A 10,068-nucleotide genomic window follows, 5' to 3' on the forward strand; every position below is an offset into this window, starting at 1 on the left:
GCGTACGATATTTGATCAATCTTGGAAATACTTCCAACACATATCGTCATCTCACCTTTAGCTAGTCTCCATTTATTCCGTAGCTTTTATTTCGAGTTACTAACACTTAGCAACCGAACCGGTATCTAATACCCTGGTGCTACTAGGAGTACTAGTAAAGTACACATCAACATAATGTGTATCCAATATACTTCTATCGACAGACTTCTCATCTACCAAGTATCTAGGGTAATTCTGCTCCAGTGGCTGTTCCCCTTATTACAGAAGCACTTAGTCTCGGGTTTGGGTTCAACCTTGGGTTTCTTCACTAGAGCAGCAGCTGATTTGCCGTTTCATGAAGTATCCCTTCTTGCCCTTGCCCTTCTCAAAACTAGTGGTTTCACTAACCATCAACAATTGATGCTCCTTCTTGATTTCTACTTTCGCGGTGTCAAACATCGCGAATATCTCAAGGATCATCATATATGTCCCTGATATATTATAGTTCATCACGAAGCTCTAGCAGCTTGGTGGTAATGACTTCGGAGAAACATCATTATCTCATCTGGAAGATCAACTCCCACTCGATTCAAATGATTGTTGTACTCAGACAATCTGAGCACAAGCTCAACAATTGAGCTTTTCTCCCTTAGTTTGTGGGCTAAGAAAATCGTCTTATACCTCTTGACGTGGGCACGAGCCTGAAATCCCAATTTCAGCCCTCGAAACATCTCATATGTTTCGCGATGTTTCAAAATGTCTTCAGTGCCTCAACTCTAAACCGTTTAACTGAACTATCACGTAGTTATCAAAATGTGTATGTCAGATGTTCGCAACATCCACAGACAACGTTCGAGGTTCAGCACACTGAGCGGTGCATTAAGGACATAAGCCTTCTATGAAGCAATGAGGACAATCCTCAGTTTACGGACCTAGTCCGCATAATTGCTACTATCAACTTTCAACTAAATTTTCTCTAGGAACATAACTAAATAGTAGAACTGAAGCGCGAGCTACGACATAATTTGTGAAGACCTTTTGACTATGTTCAGGATAATTAAGTTCATCTTATGAACTCCCACTCAGATAGACATCCCTCTAGTCATCTAAGTGATTACATGATCCGAGTCAACTAGGCCGTGTCCGATCATCACGTGAGACGGACTAGTCAACATCGGTGAACATCTTCATGTTGATCGTATCTACCATACGACTCATGCTCGACCTTTCGGTCTCTTGTGTTCCGAGGCCATGTCTGTACATGCTAGGCTCGTCAAGTCAACCTAAGTGTTTGCATGTGTTCCGAGGCCATGTCTGTACATGCTAGGCTCGTCAACACCCGTTGTATTCGAACGTAAGAATCTATCACACCCGATCATCACGTGGTGCTTCGAAACGACGAACTTTCGCAACGGTGCACAGTTAGGGGGAACACTTTCTTGAAATTTTAATGAGGGATCATCTTATTTACTACCGTCGTTCTAAGCAAATAAGATGTATAAACATGATAAACATCACATGCAATCAAATAGTGACATGATATGGCCAATATCATATTGCTCCTTTTGATCTCCATCTTCGGGGCTCCATGATCATCATCGTCACCGGCATGACACCATGATCTCCATCATCATGATCTCCATCATCGTGTCTTCATGAAGTTGTCTCGCCAACTATTACTTCTACTACTATAGCTAACGGTTAGCAATAAAGTAAAGTAATTACATGACGTTTATGTTGACACGCAGGTCATAAATAAATTAAGACAACTCCTATGGCTCCTGCCGGTTGTCATACTCATCGACATGCAAGTCGTGATTCCTATTACAAGAACATGATCAATCTCATACATCACATATATCATTCATCACATCCTTTTGGCCATATCACATCACATAGCATACCCTGCAAAAACAAGTTAGACGTCCTCTAATTGTTGTTTGCATGTTTTACGTGGCTGCTATGGGTTTCTAGCAAGAACGTTTCTTACCTACGCAAAAACCACAACGTGATATGCCAATTGCTATTTACCCTTCATAAGGACCCTTTTCATCGAATCCGATCCGACTAAAGTGGGAGAGACAGACACCCGCTAGCCACCTTATGCAACTAGTGCATGTCAGTCGGTGGAACCAGTCTCACGTAAGAGTACGTGTAAGGTCGGTCCGGGCCGCTTCATCCCACAATGCCACCGAATCAAGATTGGACTAGTAACGGTAAGCATATTGAACAAAATCAACGCCCACAACTACTTTGTGTTCTACTCGTGCATAGAAACTACGCATAGACCTAGCTCATGATGCCACTGTTGGGGAACGTAGCATAAATTCAAAATTTTCCTACGTGTCACCAAGATCAATCTATGGAGTCATCTAGCAATGAGGGAGGAGTGGATCTACATACCCTTGTAGATCGCGCGCGGAAGCGTTCAAGAGAACGGGGTTGATGGAGTCGTACTCGTCGTGATCCAAATCACCGATGATCCTAGCGCCGAACGGACGGCACCTCCGCGTTCAACACACGTACGGAGCAGCGACGTCTCCTCCTTCTTGATCCAGCAAGGGGGGAGGAGAGGTTGATGGAGATCCAGCAGCACGACGGCGTGGTGGTGGAAGTAGCGGGATTCCAACAGGGCTTCGCCAAGCGCTGCGGGAGGAGGGAGATGTGTCATGGGAGGGAGAGGGAGGCGCCAGGGCTTAGGTGTGGCTGCCCTCCCTTCCCCCCACTATATATAGGGCCAAGGGAGAGGGGGGGTGCAGCCTTGGCCCTTCCTCCAAGGAAGGGTGCGGCCAGGGAGGAGTCCATCCTCCCCAAGGCACCTAGGAGGTGCCTTCCCCTTTAGGACTCTTCCTTTCCCTTATCTCTTGGCGCATGGGCCTCTTGGGGCTGGTGCCCTTGGCCCATATAGGCCAAGGCGCACACCCCTACAGCCCATGTGGCCCCCCGGGGCAGGTGGACCCCCTTGGTGGACCCCCGGACCCCTTTCGGCACTCTCGGTACAATACCGATAATGCGCGAAACTTTTCCGGCGACCAAAACAAGACTTCCCATATATAAATCTTTTCCTCCGGACCATTCCGGAACTCCTCGTGACGTCCGGGATCTCATCCGGGACTCCGAACAACTTTCGGGTTACCGCATACTAATATCTCTATAACCCTAGCGTCACCGAACCTTAAGTGTGTAGACCCTACTGGTTCGGGAGACATGCAGACATGACCGAGATGACTCTCCGGTCAATAACCAACAGCGGGATCTGGATACCCATGTTGGCTCCCACATGTTCCACGATGATCTCATCGGATGAACCACGATGTCAAGGACTTAATCAATCCCGTATACAATTCCCTTTGTCTAGCGGTACGATACTTGCCCGAGATTCGATCGTCGGTATCCCGATACCTTGTTCAATCTCGTTACCGGCAAGTCTCTTTACTCGTTTCGTAACATATCATCCCGTGATCAACTCCTTGATCACATTGTGCACATTATGATGATGTCCTACCGAGTGGGCCCAGAGATACCTCTCCGTTTACACGGAGTGACAAATCCCAGTCTTGATTCGTGCCAACCCAACAGACACTTTTGGAGATACCTGTAGTGTACCTTTATAGCCACCCATTTACATTGTGACGTTTGGCACACCCAAAGCACTCCTACGATATCCGGGAGTTGCACAATCTCATGGTCTAAGGAAATGATACTTGACATTAGAAAAGCTTTAGCATATGAACTACATGATCTTGTGCTAGGCTTAGGATTGGGTCTTTGTCCATCACATCATTCTCTAATGATGTGATCCCATTATCAATGACATCCAATGTCCATGGTCAGGAAACCGTAACCATCTATTGATCAACGAGCTAGTCAACTAGAGGCTTACTAGGGACATGGTGTTGTCTATGTATCCACACATGTATCTGAGTTTCCTATCAATACAATTCTAGCATGGATAATAAACGATTATCATGAACAAGGAAATATAATAATAACTAATTTATTATTGCCTCTAGGGCATATTTCCAACAAGGAAACATAACCATCTTTGATCAACGAGCTAGTCAAGTAGAGGCATACTAGTGACACTATGTTTGTCTATGTATTCACACATGTATCATGTTTCCGGTTAATACAATTCTAGCATGAATAATAAACATTTATCATGATATAAGGAAATAAATAATAACTTTATTATTGCCTCTAGGGCATATTTCCTCTAGTCTCCCACTTGCACTAGAGTCAATAATCTAGTTCATATCGCCATGTGATTTAACACCAATAGTTCACATCACCATGTGATTAACACCCATAGTTCACATCGTCATGTGACCAGCACCCAAAGGGTTTACTAGAGTCAACAATCTAGTTCACATTGCTATGTGATTAACACCCAAAGAGTACTAAGGTGTGATCATGTTTTGCTTGTGAGAGAAGTTTAGTCTACGGGTCTGCCACATTCAGATCCGTATGTATTTTGCAATTTTTTATGTCAACAATGCTCTGCACGGAGCTACTCTAGCTAATTGTTCCCACTTTCAAAATGTATCCAGATTGAGACTTAGAGTCATCTGGATCAGTGTCAAAATTTGCATCGACGTAACCCTTTACAACAAACCTTTTGTCACCTCCATAATTGAGAAACATATCCTTATTCCACTAAGGATAATTTTGACCGCTGTCCAGTGATCTACTCCTAGATCACTATTGTACTCCCTTGCCAAAAAACAGTGTAGGTTATATAATAGATCTGGTACACAGCATGGCATACTTTATAGAACCTATGGCCGAGGCATAGGGAATGACTTCCATTCTCTTTCTATATTTTGCCGTGGTTGGGCTTTGAGTCTTACTCAATTTCACACCTTGTAACACAGGCAAGAACTCTTTCTTTGACTGTTCCATTTTGAACTACTTCAAAATCTTGTCAAGGTATGTACGCATTGAAAAAACTTATCAAGCGTCTTGATCTATCTCTATAGATCTTTGAAAGGACATGCAGTGCCCCCATGTGTGGTTTTGGTAATTGATGACAATCTCTATGGACTAATGGTTGCCTTGAGTTATATTTGAAGGATTTGTCCATAGGATTGTCTTGAAGTCCATGTGTTGGTTTCAAGGAGTTTATGAGATGGCCAAAGTGCTTTTCAAGGAATTATCCAAAGATTGGTCATGTGTGAGTTGAGATGGCCAAAGTGCTTTTCAAGGAATTATCCAAAGATTGCAAGCATGTCTTGAAGAAGAAGATTGTGTGATCATTCATGTTTACCTTCAAGGCATCATCCAAATGAAGAGAGTTAGAAAGATTCAATGTTGATCAAGACTAAGTCAAGAGTGAATCAAGTTGATCAACTCACAAAGCGTAGAAGAATTACCGAGAGGGATCAAGTGATCCCATGGTATGGTAAGCATTGTTCATTACGCTTTGTGTACTAACTCATGGTCTACGTGGGAGTTCTTTGTGGGGTTAGGTATGTTTCCATGGTCTTGCGTCAAGAGGAAGATCTCATACAACTCATGGAGGATGACATCAAGTGGTGATCGTCATCAAGTTTGCAGTGTGCAAGTTCAAGTGGAGCAACTCGAAGAGTGGTTCACCCATAATGGAGTATGGGGGAGCAATCAAGCTTGAAGCTTGCCGTCCATTGTGGTGTCAATGGAATTGTGAAGATGTGCCAAAGAGTGGCTCACTCATAGTGGAGTATGGGGGAGCAATCAACTAGTCTTCATCGAGCCAACACAATCAAGAAAGGTGGTCCAACTTGAGGAAGTTAAGATCGTCATCATCTAGCTCAAGTGGACTATGTGCAAGGCAAAGGTTTGCCCTTGATAGGTTTTCTATTTTACCGGTCTCATAGTGGTAGTTGGGAGACCGGGTTGTAGGATCGATTGCCGTACTATCAAGGGGGGCTCTCTAGGGAGTAGCTTGATCGTATCATTCGTCGAGAGCTCAAACCATTGCATCCTTGCATCATCTTTCTTGGTTCTTGTTTGGTTCCATTTGTGAGTCTTAGAGCTTATGGTCATCTTGATGACAAGCTTGAGTTCATCGAAAACGGAGTTCACATGCATCTTCTATGATGTTTTCGGTGTTGGAGGTTTTACCGGTCTTATCCGAGGAAGGGTTCTCACCATTTTATTATGGTCCTTTTCTCATTTGCTTCTTATTTATATTTCTCTCAAGATTGTGTTAGCCCTTGTCGTTAGCTTTCCAACAAACTTGGTTTCATTGAATTCGGAGCTCGTATGCGAAAGTTGTGGCTGTTTTGATATTGCCTGTTTTACACAGAGAGGTTGTACCGCCCCATGGAGAGGTTGTACCGCTTGACCGCTCCAGAATTGGTCCGGAGGTTGTACCGGTCATGTACCGCTCTATCACCAGATTGGTCTATGTTGTGGTGCGATTGTTGGGCGGTTGTGGGCCGGTTGTACCGCTTATTGCCTGTTACCGGTTGTACCGGTGCTCATAGAGGTTGTACCGCTCCTATGTTGTTCTGTACATAACGGGCAGATTCGTGGGGACCTATTTAAGGGGGTCTTCTTCCCCAATGGTTCCCTATCCTTTGAGCTCGTGTTCTTCCCCCATTGTTGACCTTCTTCGAGCTTGCTAACTCTCAATCCCTCCATGGGTTCTTGCTAGTTTTTGAGGGAAAAGAGAGAGGAGATCTAGATCCACATTTCCACCAATCACTTTCTCCTCTATGTGAGGGAAACCCCTTGGATCTAGTTCTTGGAGTTCTTGGCGTTCTCCTTCTTGTTCTTCCTCTCATTTTCCTCCCTAGCATTAGTCGCTCCGGTGGGATTTGAGAGAGAAGGACTTGGGCACTCCGTGTGCCCTTGCCATTGCATTTGGTGCATCAGTTTGAGTTCTCCATGGTGATACGTGGAAGTGAAGTTTGAGAAGCTTATTACTCTTGGGTGTTTGGGCACCCTAGAGCTTGTTCCTCTTGGGTGCCTTGGCGCCCTAGACGGTTGGTGTTGTTCGGAGCTCAATCATTATGGTGTAAAGCTCTGGACAAGCGTCAGGGTCTCCAATTAGGTTGTGGAGATCGCCCCGAGCAATTTGATGGGTACCGGTGACCACCCCCAAGGGTTGCCAAAGTGTACGGGTTTGGTGACCGCCCCCAAGGGTTGCCATTTGTACGGGTTTGGTGACCGCCCTCAAGGGTCCCTTAGTGGAATCACGACATCTTGCATTGTGCGAGGGCGTGAGGAGATTACGGTGGCCCTAGTGGCTTCTTGGGGAGCATTGTGCCTCCACACCGCTCCAAACGAAGATTAGCATCCGCAAGGGTGTGAACTTCGGGATACATCGTCGTCTCCACGTGCCTCGGTTATCTCTTACCCGAGCCCTTTACTTATGCACTTTACTTTGTGATAGCCATATTGTTTCTTGTCATATATCTTGCTATCACCTAGTTGTTTATCTTGCTTAGCATAAGCTGTTGGTGCACATAGGTGAGCCTAGTTGTTGTAGGTTTTGTGCTTGACAAATTAATCGCTAGGTTTATTCCGCATTTGTTCAAGCCTCAACCGTAATTATTTTAAAGCGCCTATTCACCCCCCCTCTAGGCGACATCCACGATCTTTCAATCTTGATGCTCAATATGTAAGCAGCTTCACCGAGATCTTTCTTTGAAAAACTCCTTTCAAACACTCCTTTATAATTTGCAGAATAATTCTACATTATTTCCGATCAACAATATGTCATTTACATATACTTATCAGAAATATTGTAGTGCTCCCACTCACTTTCTTGTAAATACAGACTTCACCGCAAGTCTGTATAAAACTATATGCTTTGATCAACTTATCAAAGCGTATATTCCAACTCCGAGATGCTTGCACCAGTCCATAGATGGATCGCTGGAGCTTGCATATTTTGTTAGCACCTTTACGATTGACAAAACCTTCTGGTTGCATCATATACAACTCTTTTTTAATAAATCCTTTAAGGAATGCAGTTTTTGTTTATCCATTTGCCAGATTTCATAAAATGCGGCAATTTTCTAACATGATTCGGACAGACTTAAGCATCGCTACGAGTGAGAAAATCTCATCATAGTCAACACCTTGAACTTTGTCAAAAACCTTTTTCGACAAGTCTAGTTTTGTAGATAGTAACACTACTATCAGCGTCCGTCTTCCTCTTGAAGATCCATTTATTTTCTATGGCTTGCCGATCATCGGGCAAGTCAACCAAAGTCCACACTTTGTTCTCATACATGGATCCCATCTCAGATTTCATGGCCTCAAGCCATTTCGTGGAATCTGGGCTCATCATCGCTTCCTCATAGTTCGTAGGTTCGTCATGGTCAATTAACATGACCTCCAGAACATGATTACCGTACCACTCTGGTGCGGATCTCACTCTGGTTGACCTACGAGGTTCGGTAGTAATTTGATCTGAAGTTACATGATAATCATCATTAGCTTCCTCACTAATTGGTGTAGGAGTCACAGAAACATATTTCTGTTATGAACTACTTTCCAATAAGGGAGCAGGTACAGTTACCTCATCAAGTTCTACTTTCCTCCCACTCATTTCTTTCGAGAGAAACTCCTTCTCTAGAAAGGATCAATTCTCAACAACAAATAACTTGCCTTCGGATCTGTGATAGAAGGTGTACCCAACAGTTACTTTTGGGTATCCTATGAAGATGCACTTCTCCGACTTGGGTTTGAGCTTTATCAAGATGAAACTTTTTCACATAAGCATTGCAATCCCAAACTTTAAGAAACGACAGCTTAGGTTTTTGCTAAACCACAATTCATACGGTGTCGTCTCAACGGATTTAGATGGTGCCCTTTTTTTAATGTGAATGCAGATGTCTCTAATGCATAACCCCAAAACGATAGTGGTAAACCAGTAAGAGACATCATAGATTGCACCATATCTAGTAAAGTACGATTACGAAGTTCGGACACACCATTACACTGTGGTGTTCCAGGTGGCATGAGTTTGTGAAACAATTCCACAATATTTTAATTGAAGACCAAACTCGTAACTCAAATATTCGCCTCTGCGATCTGATTGTAGAAACTTTATTTTCTTGTTACGATGATTTTCCACTTCACTCTGAAATTCTTTGAACTTTTCAAATGTTTCAGACTTATGTTTCATCAAGTATATATATGTTGGAAATATGCCCTAGAGGCAATAATAAATAAGTTATTATTATATTTCTTTGTTCATGATAATAGTCTTTTATTCATGCTATAACTGTATTATCCGGAATTCGTAATACACGTGTGAATACATAGACCACAATATGTCCCTAGTGAGCCTCTAGTTGACTAGCTCGTTGTGATCAACAGATAGTCATGGTTTCCTGGCTATGGACATTGGATGTCCTTGATAACGGGATCACATCATTAGGAGAATGATGTGATGGACAAGACCCAATCCTAAGCCTAGCACAAAAGATCGTGTAGTTCGTTTGCTAGAGCTTTGCCAATGTCAAGTATCTCTTCCTTTGACCATGAGAGCGTGTAACTCCTGGATACCGTAGGAGTGCTTTGGGTGTATCAAACGTCACAACGTAACTGGGTGACTATAAAGGTGCACTACAGGTATCTCCGAAAGTATCTATTGTTTTATGCGGATCGAGACTGGGATTTGTCACTCCGTGTAAACGGAGAGGTATCTCTGGGCCCACTCGGTAGGACATCATCATATGCGCAATGTGACCAAGGAGTTGATCACGGGATGATGTGTTACGGAACGAGTAAAGTGACTTGCCGGTAACGAGATTGAACAAGGTATTGGATACCGACGATCGAATCTCGGGCAAGTAAAATACCGCTAGACAAAGGGAATTGTATACGGGATCGATTGAGTCCTTGACATCGTGGTTCATCCGATGAGATCATCGTGGAACATGTGGGAGCCAACATGGGTATCCAGATCCCGCTGTTGGTTATTGACCGGAGAACGTCTCGGTCATGTCTGCATGTCTCCCGAACCCGTAGGGTCTACACACTTAAGGTTCGATGACGCTAGGGTTATAAAGGAAGCTTGTATGTGGTTACCGAATGTTGTTCGGAGTCCCGGATGAGATCCCGGACGTCACGAGGAGTTCCGGAATGGTC

Source organism: Triticum aestivum, chromosome 3A, assembly GCF_018294505.1.
Source record: "Triticum aestivum cultivar Chinese Spring chromosome 3A, IWGSC CS RefSeq v2.1, whole genome shotgun sequence".
Taxonomy (NCBI): Eukaryota; Viridiplantae; Streptophyta; class Magnoliopsida; order Poales; family Poaceae; genus Triticum; species Triticum aestivum.